The sequence below is a fragment of the Ranitomeya imitator genome, chromosome 1 (assembly GCF_032444005.1).
Source record: "Ranitomeya imitator isolate aRanImi1 chromosome 1, aRanImi1.pri, whole genome shotgun sequence".
NCBI lineage: Eukaryota > Metazoa > Chordata > Amphibia > Anura > Dendrobatidae > Ranitomeya > Ranitomeya imitator.
Window position 1 is genome coordinate 598,291,343 of NC_091282.1, and position 24,335 is coordinate 598,315,677.

Here is a 24,335-nt window from a genome sequence, read left to right on the forward strand (position 1 = left end):
CAGTGTGTGACGGCAAACACGTATCTTGACATGTTGGAATTGTATACCGTGCCACAATTTCCAGAAGGTGTCATCTTTCAATAGGACGGCGCTCCTCCACACTACGCCACCATGGTTTGTGAGTTTCTGGATAGAACATTCCCCCAGCGGTGGATAGGCAGGGGTTCTGTCAAGCCATGGCCACCACGATCCCCGAATTGGACGCCCTTAGACTTTTATAGTTATGTGAAGCAACATGTGTACATTGAACGTATCAACAACATTAACCCCTTCACGACATGCCCCGTACTAGTACGGCGCATGTCGTGTCTCCCCCTTTGATGTGGGCTCCGGCGCTGAGCCCACATCAAAGTCGCGACATGTCAGCTGTTTTGTACAGCTGACGTGTGCACAATAGCGGCAGGTGGAATCGCGATCCACCTGCTGCTATTAACCAGTTACATGCCACTGTAAAACGCTGATAGCGGCATTTAACTACCGCTTCCGGCCCCGCAGCCGGAAATGCGCGTAACGCCGATCCCCGTCACATGATCAGGGGTCAGCGATACGTCGGCATAGTAACCAGAGGTTTCCTTGAGACCTCTATGGTTACTGATACCGGCTTGCTGTGAGCGCCACCCTGTGGTCGGCGTTCATAGCAAGCCTGCAATTCAGCTGACCATCGCTGCTATGTGGCAGAGCCGATCAGGCTATGCCAGCTTTTAGCCTCCCATGGAGGCTATTGAAGCATAGCAAAAGTAAAAAAAAAAAAAAGTTTTAAAAAATATGGAAAAAAAAAAAAAAAAATCTAAAAGTTTAAATCACCCCTCTTTTGCCCCATCCAAAATAAAAATAAAAAAATCAAGGAAAAAAAGCAAACCTACACATATTTGGTATCGTTGCGTTCAGCCCGATCAATAAAAAAAAAACAAAACATTAACCTGATCGCTAATCATTAACATTAACCTCAGCGTAGCGAGAAAAAAATTAGAAACGCCAGAATTACGTTTTTTTTGGTCTCAGCGACATTGCATTAAAATGCAATAACGAGCGATCAAAAGAACGTATCTGCACAAAAATGGTATCATTAAAAATGTCAGCTTGGCACGCAAAAAATAAACCCTCAAATGACCCGAGATCCTGAAAAATGGAGACGCTACGGGTATCGGAAAATGGCGCTTTTTTTTTTCTTTTAGCAAAGTTTTGAATTTTTTTTTCACCACTTAGATAAAAAATAACCTAGTCATGTTAGGTGTCTATGAACTCGTAATGACCTGGAGAACGACAGGTTAGTTTTAGCATTTAGTGAACTTGGCAAAAAGCCAAACAAAAAACAAGTGTGGGATTGCACTTTTTTTGCAATTTCACCACACTTGGAATTTTTTTCCCGTTTTCTAGTACAAGACATGCTAAAACCAATGGTGTTGTTCAAAAGTACAACTCGTCCCGCAAAAAATAAGCCCTCACATGGCTATATTGACAGAAAAATAAAAAGGTTATGACTCTGGGAAAGAGGGGAGCGAAAAACAAAAACGCAAAAGGGCCGAGTCTTGAAGGGGTTAAAGGGAACCTGTCACCCCCAAAATCGAAGGTGAGCTAAGCCCACCAGCATCAGGGGCTTATCTACAGCATTTTGGAATGCTGTAGATAAGCCCCCCCATGCATCCTAAAAGATGAGAAAAAGAGGTTAGATTATACTCACCCAGGGGCGGTCACAGACGTTATTCACTCTCTTAGACCAGACGACCTTACACGTGTGTGGCAAGAACTTCACTATTGTTTAGATGTGTGTAGGGCAACAAATGGAGCCCACATCAAATTGCACTGAATATGTATGAAACAGAGAGAGTTTTTCTTCAATTTGGTACAGATTTCACATTTCTATCGTCTTTTGTTGCTTTCCTGTGACTGGTCAAAAGTGCACCATGACATTACGGACACACTGTAGAACATATCTGTATGGCATCTCCTCCGCGTGTGTCATCTCCCCTGCATATAGTGTAGTAGCTATTGAACTCGTTCTATGCCCGGGTGGCGAGCATTTATATTGGTATATGGTCTCCATCCTGTCATGTGGTGCTCCCATCCTGTGCCCCCATGTGCTACCCCAATCCTGCGTCCCCATCCTGTCATGTAGTGCTCCTATCCTGTACCCCCATCCTGTCATTTGCTGCTCCCATCCTGCACACCCATTCTGGTATGTGCTGCTCTCATCCTGCCCCCCCATCCTGTCATGTGCTGCTTTCATCCTGCCCACATCCTGTCATGTGCTCCTCCCATCCTGCGCCCCCGTTCTGTCATGTGCTCTCATCCTGTGCCCCCATTCTGTAATGTGCTGCTCCCATCCATATGCCCTGTACGCTGCTCCATAAAGGTTCGATGGCCCCCATAAGATGCTCCATAGTTTATGCCCTGTATGCTGCTCCATAAAGGTTGATAGCCCCCTTAAGATGCTCCATAGTATATGTCCCGTATGCTGCTCCATAAAAGTTGATGGCCCCCATAAGATGCTCCATAGTATATGCCCCATATGCTGCTCCATAAAGGTACCGTCACACTAGACGATATCGCTAGCGATCCGTGACGTTGCAGCGTCCTCGCTAGCGATATCGTCCAGTGTGACAGGCAGCAGCGATCAGGCCCCTGCTGTGCTGTCGCTGGTCGGGGAAGAAAGTCCAGAACTTTATTTCGTCGCTGGACTCCCCGCAGACATCGCTGAATCGGTGTGTGTGACACCGATTCAGCGATGTCTTCACTGGTAACCAGGGTAAACATCGGGTAACTAAGCGCAGGGCCGCGCTTAGTAACCCGATGTTTACCCTGGTTACCATCGTAAAAAAACAAACAGTACATACTTACATTCAGCTGTCTGTCCCTTGCCGTCTATTTCCTGCACTGACTGCTGGCCGCAAAGTGAAAGTGAAAGCACAGCACAGCGGTGACTCACCGCTGTGGCTGTGCTCTGCTTTCACTTTGCGGCCAGCAGTCAGTGCAGGAAATAGACGGCAAGGGACAGACAGCTGAATGTAAGTATGTACTGTTTGTTTTTTTACGATGGTAACCAGGGTAAACATCGGGTTACTAAGCGCGGCCCTGCGCTTAGTTACCCGATGTTTACCCTGGTTACCGGGGACCTCGGGATCGTTGGTCGCTGGAGAGCTATCTGTGTGACAGCTCTCCAGCGACCAAACAGCGACGCTGCAGCGATCCGGATCGTTGTCGGTATCGCTGCAGCGTCGCTAAGTGTGACGGTACCTTAAGAGTTGATGGCCCCCTTAAGATGCTCCATAGTATTATATGCCCTGTATGCTGCTGCGATATAAAAAAAAAAAAAAAAACATCACCTATCGTCGCTGGGAGCCGAGTGCCTGAGCAGGCGGGGACACCGGCGCGCTATGGGGGTCAGGTGCCGGTATCTCCGCTGGCTCAGGCCCCCGGCACTTGCTATATTCACCTGTCCCCCGTTCCACCGCAGCGCGCAGCTCCTTCTTCCGGGTGCTCTGGCTGTTCAGTCAGAGAATGTGGAAGATGGCGGCGCGCAGCGGTAGAGCGGGGGACAGGTGAATATAGCATACTCACCCTCCTGGCACGTCCCTGCTTCTCCATCGGAGATCGCGGTATGCGTTCAGTGCTTACGCATACAGCGATCTCCTCTGGGCTGCGTCACTCTGTGGGGTCCAGACTGTGCAGGCGTTTGCTCAATCTATAAAGTGGTGGGACAGAGTGACGCTCCCAGCGTTATATTATAGATACCTGTATGTCACCCTCCCTGTACATAGTATGTACCTGTATGTCATCTCCTGTATCTACTATATAATTGTCTAAGGGTCACTTCCGTCTGTCTAACAGAAATCCCAAGTCGCTGATTGGTCGCGGCAAAATAGCCACAACCAATCAGCGACGGGCACAGTCCGGCGGCAAAATGGCCGCACTTTACTACCCGCAGTCAGTGCCCGCTCCATACTCCCCTCCAATCAGCGCTCACACAGGGTTAATGGCAGCGTTAATGTAACGCACTCCGTTAACGCTGCTATTAACCCTGTGTGACCAACTTTTTACTATTGATGCTGCCTATGCAGCATCAACAGTAAAAAGATCTAATGTTAAAAATAAAAAAATAAATAGTAAAAAGATTAAAAATAATAAAAAATAGTTATATACTCACCGTTCGTCGGCCCCTCTGATCCAGAACAGGCCTGTACCGCTCCCCGCGACGCTCCGGTGACCACTCCATGCATGGCGATCTCGCGAGATGATGACATAGCGGTCTCGCGAGACCGCTACGTCATCATCTCGCGAGACTGCAATGCATTCTTGGGACCAGAACGCGTGAGGAGCATCAGTAAACGCTTCGCCTGGATCCGGGGGCCAAAGGAAGGTGAGTATATAACTATCTTTTATTTTAATTATTATTATTTATTTTTTTTTTTTAACAGGGATATGATACCTACATTGCTATATACTACGTGGCCTGTGCAATACACTACGTGGCCTTTGCAATACACTACGTGGGCTGTGCAATACACTACGTGGGCTGTGCAATACACTACGTGGGCTGTGCAATACACTACGTGGGTTGTGCAATACACTACGTGGGCTGTGCAATACACTACGTGGGCTGTGTTATATACTACGTGCGTGGGCTGTTATACACTCCGTGGGCTGTGCTATATACTACGTGGCTGTGTTATATACTCCGTGGACTGTGCTATACTACATGGCTGTGCTATCCTATGTGGCCGGCCACGAACAATCAGCGACAGGTGCAGTCGCGGGATTTGAACCACGCTTCGCTAATTGGTCGCGGCCGGCCGAATCCTGTGTACTCAATGTATTATTCTAAAACCTTCATAAATAAAACTACATACATATTCTAGAATACCCGATGCGTTAGAATCGGCCTACCATCTAGTATAGTATATACCTGTAGGTCATCTCCCCCTGTATATAGTATATACCTGTATGTCATCTCATACAGGTATATACTATATACAGGAGGTCATCTCCCCCTGTATAAAGTACATATCTGTATGTCATCTCCCCATGTATATGGTATATACCTGTAGGTCATCTCCCCTGTATATAGCGGTTTTGGCGGGGGATTCAAATCCCTTGCTGCTCAGCCAATGAGCGGTGCTGCGTGGCTTTGGCGGGGGATTTGAATCCCGCACCGCTCAAAGCCGTGTGGCACTGCTCATTGGCTTAGCCGGCGGGGGATTTGAATCCCGGGCCGCTTATTGGCTGAGCTGCCCCTGGCTGCGCGGCTTTGGCGGGGGCTTCAAATTCCGTGCGGCACCTCTCACTGGCTCAGCCGGCGGGGGATTTGAATCCCGCGCCACTCATTGGTTTGGCCGGCGGCTCAGCCAATGAGCAGTGCCGCGCTGCTTTGGCGGGTGATTTGAATCTCGCCCGCTCATTGGTTTGGGCGGTGGCTCAGCCAATGAGCGGATATGAATCCCGGCCGTTTTATCAAAATACCCATAACTTGGGTGCTCCAATATGGCGGTCGACGTAGTTCCTATGCGAGCAACCGGGAGATATGGGACTGGCGCCGCTCATCACCCGGCTGTGTCGCTGCTGACCTCCCTGCGGCGGGAGATGAGTTGCTGATCTCCAGACGGAATAGCGGTTCAGTTTTTGGCACTTGTGGAGGCGCAGTTCGCGGCCTTCCAGCCGCGGTGGATTGTGAGATAGCGACACAATCGCCAGAAACAGTGACAGAGCCGATTGGCAATTATATATTATATAGATGTACAGGGACCAGTCACAGGATATCATCAGGATGGATCAGTCAGCGCTGGTTATTATATATAATGTACAGATCAGTGACCGGATATCATCAGGACGGATCAGTCAGCGCTGGTTATTATACAGTCATGGCCAAAAGTATTGACACCCCTGCAATTCTGTCAGATAATACGCAGTTTCTTCCTGAAAATGATTGCAATCACAAATTCTTTGGTATTATTATCTTCATTTAATTTGTCTTAAGTGAAAAAACACAAAAGAGAATGAAGCAAAACAGTGATCATTTCACACAAAACTACAAAAATGGGCCAGACAAAAGTATTGGCACCCTCAGCCTAATACTTGGTTGCACAACCTTTAGCTAAAATAACTGCGACCAACCGGTTCTGGAATTTTAGACCATTCTTCTTTGGCAAACTGCTCCAGGTCCCTGATATTTGAAGGGTGCCTTCTCCAAACTGCCATTTTTAGATCTCTCCGCAGGTGTTCTATGGGATTCAGGTCTGGACTCATTGCTGGCCACCTTAGACGTCTCCAGTGCTTTCTCTCAAACCATTTTCTAGTGCTTTTTGAAGTGTGTTTTGGGTCATTGTCCTGCTGAAAGACCCATGACCTCTGAGGGAGACCCAGCTTTCTCACACTGGGCCCTACATTAAGCTGCAAAATTTGTTGGTAGTCTTCAGACTTCATAATGCCGTGCACACGGTCAAGCAGTCCAGTGCCAGAGGCAGCAAAGCAACCCCAAAACATCAGGGAACCTCCGCCATGTTTGACTGTAGGGACCGTGTTCTTTTCTTTGAATGCCTCTTTTTTTTCTCCTGTAAACTCTATGTTGATGCCTTTGCCCAAAAAGCTCTACTTTTGTTTCATCTGACCAGAGAACATTCTTCCAAAACATTTTAGGATTTATCTGGTAAGTTTTGGCAAACTCCAGCCTGGCTTTTTTATGTCTCGGGGTAAGAAGTGGGGTCTTCCTGGGTCTGCTACCATACAGTCCCTTTTCATTCAGACGCCGACGGATAGTACGGGTTGACACTGTTGTACCCTCGGACTGCAGGGCAGCTTGAACTTGTTTGGATGTTAGTCGAGGTTCTTTATCCAACATCCGCACAATCTTGCGCTGAAATCTCTTGTCAATTTTTCTTTTCCGTCCACATCTAGGGAGGTTAGCCACAGTGCCATGGGCTTTAAACTTCTTGATGACACTGCGCACGGTAGACACAGGAACATTCAGGTCTTTGGAGATGGACTTGTAGCCTTGAGATTGCTCATGCTTCCTCACAATTTGGTTTCTCAAGTCCTCAGACAGTTCTTTGGTCTTCTTTCTTTTCTCCATGCTCAATGTGGTAGACACAAGGACACAGGACAGAGGTTGAGTCAACTTTAATCCATGTCAACTGGCTGCAAGTGTGATTTAGTTATTGCCAACACCTGTTAGGTGCCACAGGTAAGTTACAGGTGCTGTTAATTACACAAATTAGAGAAGCATCACATGATTTTTCGAACAGTGTGAATACTTTTGTCCACCCCCTTTTTTATGTTTGATGTGGAATTATATCCAATTTGGCTTTAGGACAATTCTTTTTGTGTTTTTTCATTTAAGACAAATTAAATGAAGATAATACCAAAGAATTTGTGATTGAAATCATTTTCAGGAAGAAACGGAGTATTATCTGACAGAATTGCCGGAATGTCAATACTTCTGGCCATGACTGTATATAATGTAGAGAAATCAGTGTCTGGATATTATCAGGACGGATCAGTCAGCGCAGGTTATTATATATAACTAGATGGTGGCCCGATTCTAACGCATCGGGTATTCTAGAATATGTATGCGTAGTGTATAGCACAGCCCACGTTGTACATTGCACAGCCCACGTTGTACATTGCACAGCCCACGCTGTACATTGCACAGCCCACGCTGTACATCGCACAGCCCACGCTGTACATCGCACAGCCCACGTTGTATATTGCACAGCCCACGTTGTATATTGCACAGTCCATGTAGTATATGGCGCAGCCCACGTTGTATATTGCACAGTCCATGTAGTATATTGCGCAGCCCACGTTGTATATTGCCCAGCCACGTAGTATATTGCACAGTCCATGTAGTATATTGCACAGCCCACGCAGTCTATAGCAATGTGGGCACCATATCCCTGTTAAAAAAAATAATTAAAAGAAAAAATAGTTATATACTCACCCTCCGGTGGTTCCCCGGATCGAAGCGGTTACCGACGCTCCTCGTGTGCTCCGCTCTGAAGAGTGCATTGTGAGACCGCACCTCATCATCTCGTGAGACCACAATGCATGGAGCGGTCACCGGGGCGTCGCGAGGAGCGTCGGTAATCGCTTCGATCCGGGGAACCACCGGAGGGTGAGTATATAACTTTTGAAATTTTTTTAAATTATTTTTAGCATTAGATCTTTTTACTATTCATGCTGCATAGGCAGCTTGAATAATAAAAAGTTGGTCACACAGGGTTAATAGCAGCGTTAAGCGAGTGCGTTACACCGCGGTCAACGCTGCCATTAACTCTGCGTGAGCGCTGACCGGAGGGGAGTATGCGGGCGCCGGGCACTGACTGCGGGGAGGAAGGAGCGGTCATTTTCTTCCGGACTGTGCCCATCGCTGATTAGTCGTGGCTGTTTTGCCGCGACTAATCAGCGACTTGGATTTCCATGACAGACAGAGGCCGCGACCAATGAATATCCGTGACAGAAAGACAGACGGAAGTGACCCTTAGACAATTATATAGTAGATGTACAAGGATCAGTGACCGGATATTATCAGGACGGATCAGTCAGTGCTGGTTATCTACTATATAATTGTCTGAGGGTTACTTCCGTCTCTCTGTCTGTCCTGGAAATCCCGCATCGCTGATTGGTCTCGCCAGCTGCCTGTCCTAGCTGCCGCGACCAATCAGCGACGGGCACAGTCCGATTAGTCCCTCCCTACTCCCGTCCAGTCAGTGCCCGGCGCCCGCTCTATAACCCCCCCCCAGTCAGCGCTCACACAGGGTTAATGCCAGTGTTAACGGACCGCGTTATGCCGCGGGTAACGCACTCCGTTAACGTTGCTATTAAGCCTGTGTGTCCCCAACTTTTTACTATTGATGCTGCCTATGCGGCATCAATAGTAAAAAAATGTAATGTTAAAAATAATAAAAAAAAACAGAAAATCTGCTATTCTCACCCTCCGTAGTCCGCCGAGCAGCACGCACCTGCCGCCACCTGCCATCTTCCGTTCCCGGCGATGCGTTATGCCGCGGGTAACGCACTCCGTTAACGTTGCTATTAACCCTGTGTGTCCCCAACGTTTTACTATTGATGCTGCCTATGCAGCATCAATAGTAAAAATATGTAATGTTAAAAATAATAACAAAAAAAAAATCTGCTATTCTCAACTTCCGTAGTCCGCCGAGACGCGCGTGGCCTCCGCCAGCTTCCGTTCCCAGAGATGCATTGCGAAATTACCCAGAAGACTTAGCGGTCTCGCGAGACCGCCAAGTCATCTGGGTAATTTCGCAATGCATCCTGGGAACGGAAGATGGCGGCAGCCGCACACATCTTGGCACAGCCTCGCTGGATCCCGGCGGTTGAGTATATAACTATTTTTAATTAAAATATTTATTTTTTTTTTAACAGGGATATGGTGCCCACACTGCTATGTACTACGTGGACTGTGTTATATACCGTGTGGCTGCTATATACTATGTGACCAGTGTTATATACTGTGTGGGCTGTGCTTTATATTATGTGGGCTGTTTTATACTGTTTGGCCTGTGTTATATACTGCGTGGCCTGTATTAATGCATCGGGTATTCTACAATATGTATGCATGTATATAGCAGCCATATAGCACAGGCCACGTAGTATTTGTCTGCTATATACTACATGGCCTGTGCTATATACTATGTGGCTGCTATATACATACAGTGGGGCAAAAAAGTATTTAGTCAGTCAGCAATAGTGCAAGTTCCACCACTTAAAAACGTTTAAGATGAGAGGCGTCTGTAATTTACATCATAGGTAGACCTCAACTATGGGAGACAAACTGAGAAAAAAAAATCCAGAAAATCACATTGTCTGTTTTTTTAACATTTCATTTGCATATTATGGTGGAAAATAAGTATTTGGTCAGAAACAAAATTTCATCTCAATACTTTGTAATATATCCTTTGTTGGCAATGACAGAGGTCAAACGTTTTCTGTAAGTCTTCACAAGGTTGCCACACACTGTTGTTGGTATGTTGGCCCATTCCTCCATGCAGATCTCCTCTAGAGCAGTGATGTTTTTGGCTTTTCGCTTGGCAACACGGACTTTCAACTCCCTCCAAAGGTTTTCTATAGGGTTGAGATCTGGAGACTGGCTAGGCCACTCCAGGACCTTGAAATGCTTCTTACGAAGCCACTCCTTCGTTGCCCTGGCGGTGTGCTTTGGATCATTGTCATGTTGAAAGACCAAGCCACGTTTCATCTTCAATGCCCTTGCTGATGGAAGGAGGTTTGCACTCAAAATCTCACAATACATGGCCCCATTCATTCTTTCATGTACCCGGATCAGTCGTCCTGGCCCCTTTGCAGAGAAACAGCCCCAAAGCATGATGTTTCCACCACCATGCTTTACAGTAGGTATGGTGTTTGATGGATGCAACTCAGTATTCTTTTTCCTCCAAACACGACAAGTTGTGTTTCTACCAAACAGTTCCAGTTTGGTTTCATCAGACCATAGGACATTCTCCCAAAACTCCTCTGGATCATCCAAATGCTCTCTAGCAAACTTCAGACGGGCCCGGACATGTACTGGCTTAAGCAGTGGGACACGTCTGGCACTGTAGGATCTGAGTCCATGGTGGCGTAGTGTGTTACTTATGGTAGGCCTTGTTACATTGGTCCCAGCTCTCTGCAGTTCATTCACTAGGTCCCCCCGCGTGGTTCTGGGATTTTTGCTCACCATTCTTGTGATCATTCTGACCCCACGGGGTGGGATTTTGCGTGGAGCCCCAGATCGAGGGAGATTATCAGTGGTCTTGTATGTCTTCCATTTTCTAATTATTGCACCCACTGTTGATTTCTTCACTCCAAGCTGGTTGGCTATTGCAGATTCAGTCTTCCCAGCCTGGTGCAGGGCTACAATTTTGTTTCTGGTGTCCTTTGACAGCTCTTTGGTCTTCACCATAGTGGAGTTTGGAGTCAGACTGTTTGAGGGTGTGCACAGGTGTCTTTTTATACTGATAACAAGTTTAAACAGGTGCCATTACTACAGGTAATGAGTGGAGGAAAGAGGAGACTCTTAAAGAAGAAGTTACAGGTCTGTGAGAGCCAGAAATCTTGATTGTTTGTTTCTGACCAAATACTTATTTTCCACCATAATATGCAAATAAAACGTTAAAAAAACAGACAATGTGATTTTCTGGATTTTTTTCCTCAGTTTGTCTCCCATAGTTGAGGTCTACCTATGATGTAAATTAGACGCCTCTCATCTTTTTAAGTGGTGGAACTTGCACTATTGCTGACTGACTAAATACTTTTTTGCCCCACTGTACATACATAGATATTCTAGAATACCCGATGCGTTAGAATTGGGCAACCATCTAGTTATATATAATGTAGAGAAATCAGTGTACGGATATTATCAGGACGGATCAGTCAGAACTGGTTATCTACTATATAATTGTCTATGGGTCACTTCCGTCTGTCCTTCTGTTGGTCACGGATATTCATTGGTCGCGGCCTCTGTCTGTCATGGAAATCCAAGTCGCTGATCCACAGCCCACGCAGTATATAGCAGCCACGCAGTATATAACACAGGCCACGTAGTATTTGTCTGCTATATACTACATGGCTCCTATATACTACGTGGCCTGTGCTAAATACTATGTGGCTTCTATATACATACATAAATGCATAGTCTATAATACCCGATGCGTTACAATCGGGCCACCATCTAGTTATATATAATGTACAGATCAGTGACCGGATATTATCAGGACGGATCAGTCAGCGCTGGTTATTATATATAATATACAGATCAGTGACCGGATATTATCAGGACGGATCAGTCAGCGCTGGTTATTATATATAATATACAGATCAGTGACCGGATATTATCAGGACGGATCAGTCAGCGCTGGTTATTATATATAATATACAGATCAGTGACCGGATATTATCAGGACGGATCAGTCAGCGCTGGTTATTATATATAATGTACAGATCAGTGACCGGATATTATCAGGACGGATCAGTCAGCGCTGGTTATTATATATAATGTACAGATCAGTGACCGGATATTATCAGGACGGATCAGTCAGCGCTGGTTATTATACATAATTTACAGATCAGTGACCGGATATTATCAGGACGGATCAGTCAGCGCTGGTTATTATATATAATGTACAGATCAGTGACCGGATATTATCAGGACGGATCAGTCAGCGCTGGTTATTATACATAATATACAGATCAGTGACCGGATATCATCAGGACGGATCAGTCAGCGCTGGTTATTATACATAATATACAGATCAGTGACCGGATATCATCAGGACGGATCAGTCAGCGCTGGTTATTATATATAATGTACAGATCAGTGACCGGATATTATCAGGACGGATCGGTCAGCGCTGGTTATTATATATAATGTACAGATCAGTGACCGGATATTATCAGGACGGATCGGTCAGCGCTGGTTATTATATATAATGTACAGATCAGTGACCGGATATTATCAGGACGGATCAGTCAGCGCTGGTTATTATATATAATGTACAGATCAGTGACCGGATATTATCAGGACGGATCAGTCAGCGCTGGTTATTATATATAATGTACAGATCAGTGACCGGATATTATCAGGACGGATCAGTCAGCGCTGGTTATTATATATAATGTACAGATCAGTGACCGGATATTATCAGGACGGATCAGTCAGCGCTGGTTATTATACATAATATACAGATCAGTGACCGGATATCATCAGGACGGATCAGTCAGCGCTGGTTATTATACATAATATACAGATCAGTGACCGGATATCATCAGGACGGATCAGTCAGCGCTGGTTATTATATATAATGTACAGATCAGTGACCGGATATTATCAGGACGGATCGGTCAGCGCTGGTTATTATATATAATGTACAGATCAGTGACCGGATATTATCAGGACGGATCGGTCAGCGCTGGTTATTATATATAATGTACAGATCAGTGACCGGATATTATCAGGACGGATCAGTCAGCGCTGGTTATTATATATAATGTACAGATCAGTGACCGGATATTATCAGGACGGATCAGTCAGCGCTGGTTATTATATATAATGTACAGATCAGTGACCGGATATTATCAGGACGGACCGGTCAGCGCTGGTTATTATATATAATGTACAGGGATCAGTGACCGGATATTATCAGGACGGACCGGTCAGCGCTGGTTATTATATATAATGTACAGATCAGTGACCGGATATTATCAGGACGGACCGGTCAGCGCTGGTTATTATATATAATGTACAGGGATCAGTGACCGGATATTATCAGGACGGACCGGTCAGCGCTGGTTATTATATATAATGTACAGATCAGTGACCGGATATTATCAGGACGGACCGGTCAGCGCTGGTTATTATATATAATGTACAGGGATCAGTGACCGGATATTATCAGGGTGGACCGGCCGGCTCGGTGTTACTCCCGCAGTTGCTGTAGATCACCCTGTACACACAGTATATATTATATACACCTCTACTCCACATGTGACGCCTTATTACAGATTATGTATGGAAACAGTGACGGGTTTCTCAGCTCTTATATGGAAGTGCCCGCTACAGGGGTCGGTGGGTGCCCTGACTTGTGTCCACCACTTGGCACATGCTCCACGCAGGTGGAAGCAGTGGAGATCAGCAGCTGCAGCCGGAGGCGCTGAGCCCCCCACATCACATCTGGGGGCAGCGCTGCCCGGGCACCACGGCTGCTGTGACGTGGGGTGAGCGGCCGGTCTGGCACACAATGGAGGCGGCACAGCGGCGGGCCCTGCCGGATCATGCCTCGCAATCCGGCCAGACAGTCCCCAGGTCTACTGCTCAGCTCCCCTCCCCCTCCCCGGTGTGCAGTGACACAGGCCCTGCGCACAGTCAGCACCGCTGGCCGGAGCCCGTCACCGCGCCACCCGTCAGCTGACTGACACACGCCAACAAAAGAATACCCCAAACCGGCGGCCAGCATGGAGCCCCTCCACGGCAGCCATCCCTGCCTGGCATTATGCCGCCCCCAAGGCACACATTCCTCAGCATACTCACAGATCTCCGCAGCTGTCTGGGGGGATTCGGGGAGGACAGGGGGGCACCAGGAAATACTACAGAGGAAGAAGGGAAGGCGACGCAGACGGAGGGAAGGAAGGGGGGATCGCGGGAGGGAAGGAAGGAGGGAGAGATTTGTTTTTTTTTTCCCTGGGATGTAAGGATTGTGTTGGGTGGGCGGCTCAGGCAGCATGACACTAGTCCGCCCCCCGGAGCCCTGCGGGATTTCTGCCCTGAGTGTGGGCACTGAGCTGACACTCAGCCAATCACAAGCTCACCGTCAGATTAAACAAAAGGGAAGAAATAAGACGGGAAGGAGGAGGGGACGATGCAGACGTTCCCCCAGCATGCACAGCGTGGGGGGGTCAGATCTAGTTGCAGCTGGTTTTCAACCTCTGGACATGGAATTAGCTCTTAATTGTTCATTTAAGTCATTTGTAGCTCAAATCCCCCACTTGACCCCGACGGGACCACCGCAGTCTACGGCTCTCCCTGCCCCTGACGGAACCCCCGTATTCTACCACTCACCCCTGCCCCTGACGGAACCCCCGTATTCTACCACTCACCCCTGCCCCTGACGGAACCTCGTATTCTACCACTCACCCCTGCCCCTGACGGAACCTCGTATTCTACCACTCACCCCTGCCCCTGACGGAACCTCGTATTCTACCACTCACCCCTGCCCCTGACGGAACCCCCGTATTCTACCACTCACCCCTGCCCCTGACGGAACCTCGTATTCTACCACTCACCCCTGCCCCTGACGGAACCTCGTATTCTACCACTCACCCCTGCCCCTGACGGAACCCCCGTATTCTACCACTCACCCCTGCCCCTGACGGAACCCCCGTATTCTACCACTCACCCCTGCCCCTGACGGAACCCCCGTATTCTACCACTCACCCCTGCCCCTGACGGAACCTCGTATTCTACCACTCACCCCTGCCCCTGACGGAACCCCCGTATTCTACCACTCACCCCTGCCCCTGACGGAACCCCCGTATTCTACCACTCACCCCTGCCTCTGACGAAACCCCCGTATTCTCCTACTCACCCCTGCCCCTGACGGAACCCCCGTATTCTACCACTCACCCCTGCCTCTGACGGAACCCCCGTATTCTACCACTCACCCCTGCCTCTGACGAAACCCCCGTATTCTCCTACTCACCCCTGCCTCTGACGGAACCCCCGTATTCTACCACTCACCCCTGCCTCTGACGAAACCCCCGTATTCTCCTACTCACCCCTGCCCCTGACGGAACCCCCGTATTCTACCACTCACCCCTGCCTCTGACGGAACCCCCGTATTCTCCTACTCACCCCTGCCCCTGACGGAACCCCCGTATTCTACCACTCACCCCTGCCTCTGACGGAACCCCCGTATTCTCCTACTCACCCCTGCCTCTGACGAAACCCCCGTATTCTCCTACTCACCCCTGCCTCTGACGAAACCCCCGTATTCTCCTACTCACCCCTGCCCCTGACGGAACCCCCGTATTCTACCACTCACCCCTGCCTCTGACGGAACCCCCGTATTCTCCTACTCACCCCTGCCCCTGACGGAACCCCCGTATTCTACCACTCACCCCTGCCTCTAACGGAACCCCCGTATTCTACCACTCACTACTGCCTCTGACGGAACCCCCGTATTCTACCGCCCCAGCTTCCACCGATGTGAACCCCTGTATTCGACCACTCACCCTTGCCCCTGATGGGACCCCCTAGTCTACCTCCCCCCTAGCCTAAGACAGGCCCCTCACAGTCTACTGCCTCCCTTGCCCCTGATGCGACCCCAGTATTCTACCACCCCAGTTTCCCCCGATGGGAACTCCTGAATTCAACCACTCACCCCTGCCTCTGACAGAACCCCCGTGTTCTTCCACTCACCCATGCCTTTGACGGAATCCCCGTATTCTACCACTCACCCTTGCCCCTGACGGAACCCCCGTATTCTACCACTCACCCCTGCCTCTGACAGAACCCCCGTATTCTACCACTCACCCCTGCCCCTGACGGAACCTCGTATTCTACCACTCACCCCTGCCCCTGACGGAACCCCCGTATTCTACCACTCACCCCTGCCTCTGACGGAACCCCCGTATTCTACCACTCACTACTGCCTCTGACGGAACCCCCGTATTCTACCGCCCCAGCTTCCACCGATGTGAACCCCTGTATTCGACCACTCACCCTTGCCGCTGATGGGACCCCCTAGTCTACCTCCCCCCTTGCCTAAGACAGGCCCCTCACAGTCTACTGCCTCCCTTGCCCCTGATGCGACCCCAGTATTCAACCACCCCAGTTTCCCCCGATGGGAACTCCTGAATTCAACCACTCACCCCTGCCTCTGACAGAACCCCCGTGTTCTTCCACTCACCCATGCCTTTGACGGAATCCCCGTATTCTACCACTCACCCTTGCCCCTGACGGAACCCCCGTATTCTACCACTCACCCTTTCCCCTGATGGAACCCCCGTATTCTACCACTCACCCTTGCCCCTGACGGAACCCCGTATTCTACCACACACCATTGCCCCTGATGGGACCCCCCCGTTCTACTGCCCCAGCTTCCACGGAGGGGAACCCCTATATTCTACCACTCACCCTTGCCCCTGACGGAACCCCCGTATTCTACCACTCACCATTGCCCCTGACGGAACCCCGTATTCTACCACTCACCATTGCCCCTGACGGGACCCCCCCCCCATTCTACTGCCCCAGCTTCCACAGAGGGGAACCCCTATATTCTACCACTCACCCTTGCCCCTGATGGGATCCCCTAGCCTACCTCCCCTTGACCCCGACACGACAGGCTCCTCACAGTCTACCGCCTCCCTTGCCCCTGATGGGACTCCCGTATTCTACCACCCCAGCTTTCCCCGATTGGAACCCCTGTATTCTACCACTCACCTTTGCCCCTGATGTGACCCCCTCTAGACTACCTCCACTCTTGGCCCCCGACACAACCACTCACAGACTACCGCCTCCCTTGTCCCTGATGGGACCCCTGTATTCTACCGCCCCAGTTCCCCCCCATGGGAACTTCTGTATTCTACTCATCCTTGCATCCGACGGGAACCCCCATAGTCTACCTCCCCCCTGCTCCAGATGGGAATTCCCATATATTACCACTCACTCTTGCCCCCGACAGTACACCCTAGTCTACCTCCTCCTTCCCCAGGGACAGGAAAACATGAAAGTCTACCAACCCCTCTGCCATCTATCCTGCCCTTGATAGGACACCATGTTAGTCTACCACCACATCCACCCCCAGATAGGAGCCCCCTAGCCCACTCTATGCCCGACGGGACCCGCCTAGTCTACCACCCTCCCTATCCCCGACAGAACCTCCTTAGTCTACTGCCTCCCTTGGCCCCGACAGGACCCCCTAGTCTACCAACTCCCCTGGCCCAAACAGAAATTCCTGTTTTCTACTGTCCAGCTCCAGACGGGAACCCCTATGTTCTACCACTCCCCCTTGCCCCCAACAAAACCCCCTGTCTACCTCACTTCCTGCCCCGATAAGAATCCCCCATTCTACCACTCCCCCTTACCCCCGACAGGACCCCCATATTCTTCTACTCCCCCTTGCCCCCTAACAGGACCCCAGTAGTCTACCGTCCCCATTGCCCCAAGACACCCCTAGTCTACCGCCTTCCCACCCTCGACAGGTAAAGCTTCCTCCTGACCAGAGCCCGCTATAGTTTAACCTCCCCGACCAGACACCCTGTAGCCTAAAACCTCCAACAGAATCACCCTGTAAATTTTCATACCCAAAAATAACAACTACATCAAATTAGATCTGCATCTAAAAATGAGTGATCACACCTTGGAGAGCTGTTGCACCAAGTGGACTGACATGAATCATGGCTCCAACATCAGAGATGTCAATTGAAACAAAGGAGAGGATTATCAAACTCTTAGAAGAGGGTAAATCATCACGCAATGATGCAAAAGATGTTGTTTGTTCACAGTCAGCTGAATCTGGACCAAATACAAACAACATGGGAAGGTTGTTAAAGGCAAATATACTGGTAGACCAAGGAAGACATCAAAGCATCAAGACCGGATACTTAAAGCAATATTCCTCCAAAACTGGAAATGCACAACAAAACAAATGATGAACGAATGGGTAGAAACTGGAGTCAATGTCTGTGACCGAACTGTAAGAAACCACCTAAAGGAAATGGGATTTACATACAGAAAAGCTAAATGAAAGCCATCATTAACACCTAAACAGAAAAAACAAGGTTACAATGGGCTAAGGAAAAGCAATCGTGGGCTGTGGATGACTGGATGAAAGTCATATTCAGTGATGAATCGCGAATCTGCATTGGGCAAGGTGATGATACTGGAACTTTTGTTTGGTGCCGTTCCAATGAGATTTATAAAGATGACTGCCTGAAGAGAACATGCAAATTTCCACAGTCATTGATCATATGGGGCTGCATGTCAGGTAAAGGCACTGGGCGAGATGGCTGTCATTACATCTTCAATAAATGCACAAGTTTATGTTGATATTTTGGACACTTTTCTTATCCCATCAATTGAAAGGATGTTTGAGGATGATGAAATCATTTTTCAAGATGATGATGCATAATGCCATAGAGCAAAAACTGAAAACATTCCTTGAAAAAAGACACATAAGGACAATGTCATGGCCTGCAAATTGTCCCGATTTCAATCCAATTGAAAATCTTTGGTGGAAAATGAAGAAAATGGTCCATGACAAGGCTCCAAGCTGCAAAGCTGATCTGGCAACAGCAATGAGAGAAAGTTGGAGCCAGATTGATGAAGAGTCCTGTGTGACACTCATTAAGTCCATGCCTCAGAGACTGCAAGCTGTAATAAAAGCCAGAGGTGGTGCAACAAAATACTAGTGATATTTTGGAGTGTTTTTTGTTTGTTTTTCATGATTCCATAATTTTTTCCCTCTGCTTTGTTAAAAAAGTAACCATTACTGAGTACCACATTTTTTGTTCTTGATTTCTTTTAGTGTTTCTTAAAGCCAGAAAGTTGCCATTTGAAATGACTTTAGTTTTGTGCCACGTCTGTGATCTGCTTTTTTTCTACAAAATTAAACAACTGAATGAACATCCTCCAAGGTGGGTGATTCCATTACTTTTGCCAGGGGTTGTAGTTAACCCCTTCATGACCCAGCCTATTTTGACCTTAAAGACCTTGCCGTTTTTTGCAATTCTGACCAGTGTCCCTTTATGAGGTAATAACTCAGGAACGCTTCAACGGATCCTAGCGGTTCTGAGATTGTTTTTTCGTGACATATTGGGCTTCATGTTAGTGGTAAATTTAGGGCAATAAATTCTGCGTTTATTTGTGATAAAAACGGAAATTTGGCGAAAATTTTGAAAATTTCGCAATTTTCACATTTTGAATTTTTATTCTGTTAAACCAGAGAGATATGTGACACAAAATAGTTAATAAATAACATTTCCCACATGTTTACTTTACATCAGCACAATTTTGGAAACAAAATTTTTTTTTGTTAGGAAGTTATAAGGGTTAAAATTTGACCAGCGATTTGTCATTTTTACAACGAAATTTACAAAACCATTTTTTTTAGGGACCACCTCACATTTGAAGTCAGTTTGAGGGGTCTATATGGCTGAAAATACCCAAAAGTGACACCATTCTAAAAACTGCACCCCTCAAGGTACTCAAAACCACATTCAAGAAGTTTATTAACCCTTCAGGTGCTTCACAGCAGCAGAAGCAACATGGAAGGAAAAAATGAACATTTAACTTTTAGTCACAAAAATTATCTTTTAGCAACAATTTTTTTATTTTCCCAATGGTAAAAGGAGAAATTGAACCACGAAAGTTGTTGTGCAATTTGTCCTGAGTACGCTGATACCTCATATGTGGGGGTAAACCACTGTTTGGGCGCACGGCAGGGCTTGGAAGGGAAGGAGCGCCATTTGACTTTTTGAATCAAAAATTGGCTCCACTCTTTAGCGGACACCATGTCACGTTTGGAGAGCCCCCGTGTGCCTAAAAATTGGAGCTCCCCCACAAGTGACCCCATTTTGGAAACTAGACGCCCCAAGGAACTTATCTAGATGCATAGTGAGCACTTTGAACCCCCAGGTGCTTCACAAATTGATCCGTAAAAATGAAAAAGTACTTTTTTTTCACAAAAAAATTCTTTTAGCCTCAATTTTTTCATTTTCACATGGGCAACAGGATAAAATGGATCCTAAAATGTGTTGGGCAATTTCTCCTGAGTACGCCGATACCTCATATGTGGGGGTAAACCACTCTTTGGGCACACGGCAGGGCTCGGAAGGGAAGGCGCGCCATTTGACTTTTTGAATGGAAAATTAGCTCCAATTGTTAGCGGACACCATGTCGCGTTTGGAGAGCCCCTGTGTGCCTATGCATTGGAGCTCCCCCACAAGTGACCCCATTTTGGAAACTAGACCCCCCAAGGAACTTATCTAGATGCATATTGAGCACTTTAAACCCCCAGGTGCTTCACAGAAGTTTATAACGCAGAGCCATGAAAATAAAAAATAATTTTTCTTTCCTCAAAAATGATTTTTTAGCCTGGAATTTCCTATTTTGCCAAGGATAATAGGAGAAATTGGACCCCAAATATTGTTGTCCAGTTTGTCCTGAGTACGCTGATACCCCATATGTGGGGGTAAACCACTGTTTGGGCGCACGGCAGGGCTCAGAAGGGATGGCACGCCATTTGGCTTTTTAAATGGAAAATTAGCTCCAATCATTAGCGGACACCATGTCACGTTTGGAGAGCCCCTGTGTGCCTAAACATTGGAGATCCCCCAGAAATGACCCCATTTTGGAAACTAGACCCCCAAAGGAACTAATCTAGATGTGTGGTGAGGACTTTGAACCCCCAAGTGCTTCACAGAAGTTTATAACGCAGAGCCATGAAAAAAAAAAAAAAAAATATTTTCTCAAAAATGATCTTTTAGCCTGCAATTTTTTATTTTACAAAGGGTAACAGGAGAAATTTGACCCCAAAAGTTGTTGTCCAGTTTCTCCTGAGTACGCTGATACCCCATATGTGGGGGTAAATCACTGTTTGGGCACATGCCGGGGCTCGGAAGTGAAGTAGTGACATTTTGAAATGCAGACTTTGATGGAATGGTCTGCGGGCGTCACGTTGCGTTTGCAGAGCCCCTGATGTGGCTTAACAGTAGAAACCCCCCACAAGTGACCCCATTTTGGAAACTAGACCCCGAAAGGAACTTATCTAGATGTGTGGTGAGCACTTTGAACCCCCAAGTGCTTCATAGAAGTTTATAATGCAGAGCCGTGAAAATAATAAATACGTTTTCTTTCCTCAAAAATAATTATTTAGCCCAGAATTTTTTAATTTTCCCAAGGGTAACAGGAGAAATTTGACCCCAATATTTGTTGTCCAGTTTCTCCTGAGTACGGTGATACCCCATATGTGGGGGTAAACTACTGTTTGGGCACATGCCAGGGCTCGGAATTGAAGTAGTGAAGTTTTGAAATGCAGACTTTGATGGAATGGTCTGCGGGCGTCACATTGCGTTTGCAGAGCCCCTGGTGTGCCTAAACAGTAGAAACCCCCCACAAGTGACCCCATTTTAGAAACTAGACCCCCCAAGGAACTTATCTAGATATGTGGTGAGCACTTTGAACCCCCAAGTGCTTCACAGACGTTTACAACGCAGAGCCGTGAAAATAAAAAATCATTTTTCTTTCCTCAAAAATGATGTTTTAGCAAGCATTTCTTTATTTTCACAAGGGTAACAGGAGAAATTGGACCCCAGTAATTGTTGCGCAGTTTGTCCTGAGTATGCTGGTACCCCATATGTGGGGGTAAACCACTGTTTGGGTGCACGTCGGGGCTCGGAAGTGAGGGAGCACCATTTGACTTTTTGAATACAAGATTGGCTGGAATTAATGGTGGCGCCATGTTGCGTTTGGAGACCCCCTGATGTGCCTAAACAGTGGTAACCCCTCAATTCTAACTCCAACACTAACCCCAACACACCCCTAACCCTTATCCCAACTGTAGCCGTAACCCTAATCACAACCCTAACCCCAACACACCAGTAACCCCAACACACCCCTAACCCTAACCACAACCCTAATTCCAACCCAACCCTAGCCCTAAGGCTATGTGCCAACGTTGCGGATTCGTATGAGATTTTTCAGCACCATTTTTGAAAAATCCGCGGTTTTACCTGCGGATTTACCGTGGATTTCCAGTGTTTTTTGTGCGGATTTCACCTGCGGATTCCTATTGAGGAACAGGTGTAAAACGCTGCGGAATCCGCACAAAGAATTGACATGCTGCGGAAAATACAACGCAGCGTTCCCGCGCGGTATTTTCCGCACCATGGGCACAGCGGATTTGGCTTTCCATATGTTTACATGGTACTGTAAACCTGATGGAACACTGCTGCGGATCCGCAGCCAAATCCGCACCGTGTGCACATAGCCTAATTCTAAAGGTATGTGCACACGCTGCGGAAAACGCTGCGGATCCGCAGCAGTTTCCCATGAGTTTACAGTTCAATGTAAACCTATGGGAAACAAAAATCGCTGTACACATGCTGCGGAAAAACTTTACATTCCGCAGCATGTCATTTCTTTCTGCGGATTCCGCAGCGGTTTTACAACTGCTCAAATAGAAAATCGCTGTTGTAAAACCGCATTGAAATGCGCAGAAAAAACATGGTAAATCCGCCATAAATCCGCAGCGGTTTAGCACTGCGGATTTATCAAATCCGCAGCGGAAAAATCCGCAGAGGAACAGAATACGTGTGCACATACCGAAACCCTAACCCTACCCCTAACCCTAGTTCTTACCCCAACCTTAGTGGAAAAAAAATAAAAAATTTTTTTATTGTCCCTACCTATGGGGGTGACAAAGGGGGGGGGGGGGTCATTTACTTTTTTTTTTTATTTTGATCACTGAGATATAACCTATCTCAGTGATCAAAATTCACTCTGGAACGAATCTGCCGGCCGGCAGATTCGGCGGGCGCACTGCACATGCGCCCGCCATTTTGGAAGATGGCGGCGCCCAGGAAAGAAGACGGACGGTCCCCGGGAGGCCAGGTAAGTATAAGGGGGGGGAGATCAGGGCACGGGGGGGGGGAATCAGGGCACGGGGGGGGGGGGGGGGGGGGGGAATCAGGGCACGGGGGGGGGGGGCGTCGGAGCACGGGGGGGGTGGACCGGAACACGGGGGGTGGATTGGAGCACGGAGTGGGGGATCGCTGTGCGGGCGGGTGGATCGGAGCACGGGGGGGGGGGGGGGGGGGGGAGAAAATCGCTGTGCGGGGGGGGGGGATCGGAGTGCGGGGGGGTTTGATTGGAGCACGGGGGGTGTGATTGGAGCACGGGGGGAGCGGGCAGGAGGACGGGGGAGCGGAGCACAGGACCGAAGGGAGCAGACCGCAGATCGGGGGGCTGGGGGGGCGATCGGAGGAGTGGAGTGGGTGCACATTAGTGTGTCCAGCCATGGCCGATGATATTGCAGCATCGGCCATGGCTGGATTGTAATATTTCACCATTGAAATATTACAAATCGCTCTGATTGGCTGTTGAAAGTGAAACTGCCAATCAGAGCGATCGTAGCCACGAGGGGGTGAAGCCACCCCCCCCCGTCCCTGCAAATCGGGTGAAATGGGAGTTAACCCTTTCACCCGATCTGCAGGGACGCGATCTTTCCATGACGCATATGCTGCGTCATGGGTCGGAATGGCACCGACTTTCATGACGCAGCGTATGCGTCAAAGGTCGGGAAGGGGTTAATACTACTAACCCCCCCCCCCCCAAAAAAAAAAAAAAAAAAAACACCTATAATGTAACCCCTGACCGGACCACCTGTAAATAATTCCTCACTCCACTTTTATCCCCCAATTGGAACCCCCTGTAGTCTACACCCCCCCCCAGCCGGACCCCTTGGTAGTCTATACCCCCTCTGTCCAGACCTAATTTAGTCTACGTCAATCTCCCTTCCCAAAAGGACAACCCTCTAGTGAACACTGCCCCAACTGGATTCTCCTTATACCACTCTGAGCCCCCTATGGTCTACACATCCTCCCTGATCCAACCCCCTTATAGTCATAATCTCACCTACCAATACTTTAACCCCTTCCAACTTTACCCCCTGTAATTTAAACTCCCCCTCTTTAGTCTTCCTGTAGTTTAACCCCCACATCCCCCGATCAAACCCATCTTACATCCCACATCGTCAAACTTATTTCTCTACATTAAAGTACGCCTCCCGCTCAAGACCGATCACCATGTACGACCCTGAAATGTAGACACTGCT

The 24,335-nt window shown here is 48.1% G+C and overlaps 1 protein-coding gene across 3 annotated transcripts in view; it reads right to left on the reverse strand.

The window, feature by feature from the left end:
• GATAD2B (GATA zinc finger domain containing 2B) overlaps window positions 1-24,335 on the reverse strand; it is a 77,094-nt gene that overhangs the window by 40,538 nt on the left and 12,221 nt on the right. Inside the window, exon 1 of one of the 3 annotated variants that reach the window (XM_069768146.1) lies at window positions 14,033-14,304. The exons of the other annotated variants lie outside the window; for them this stretch is intronic. The gene's annotated coding sequence lies outside the window, so the exon portion shown is untranslated. Of the gene's footprint in view, window positions 1-14,032; window positions 14,305-24,335 lie in introns of those variants that run through there. 3 annotated transcript variants of the gene reach the window in all.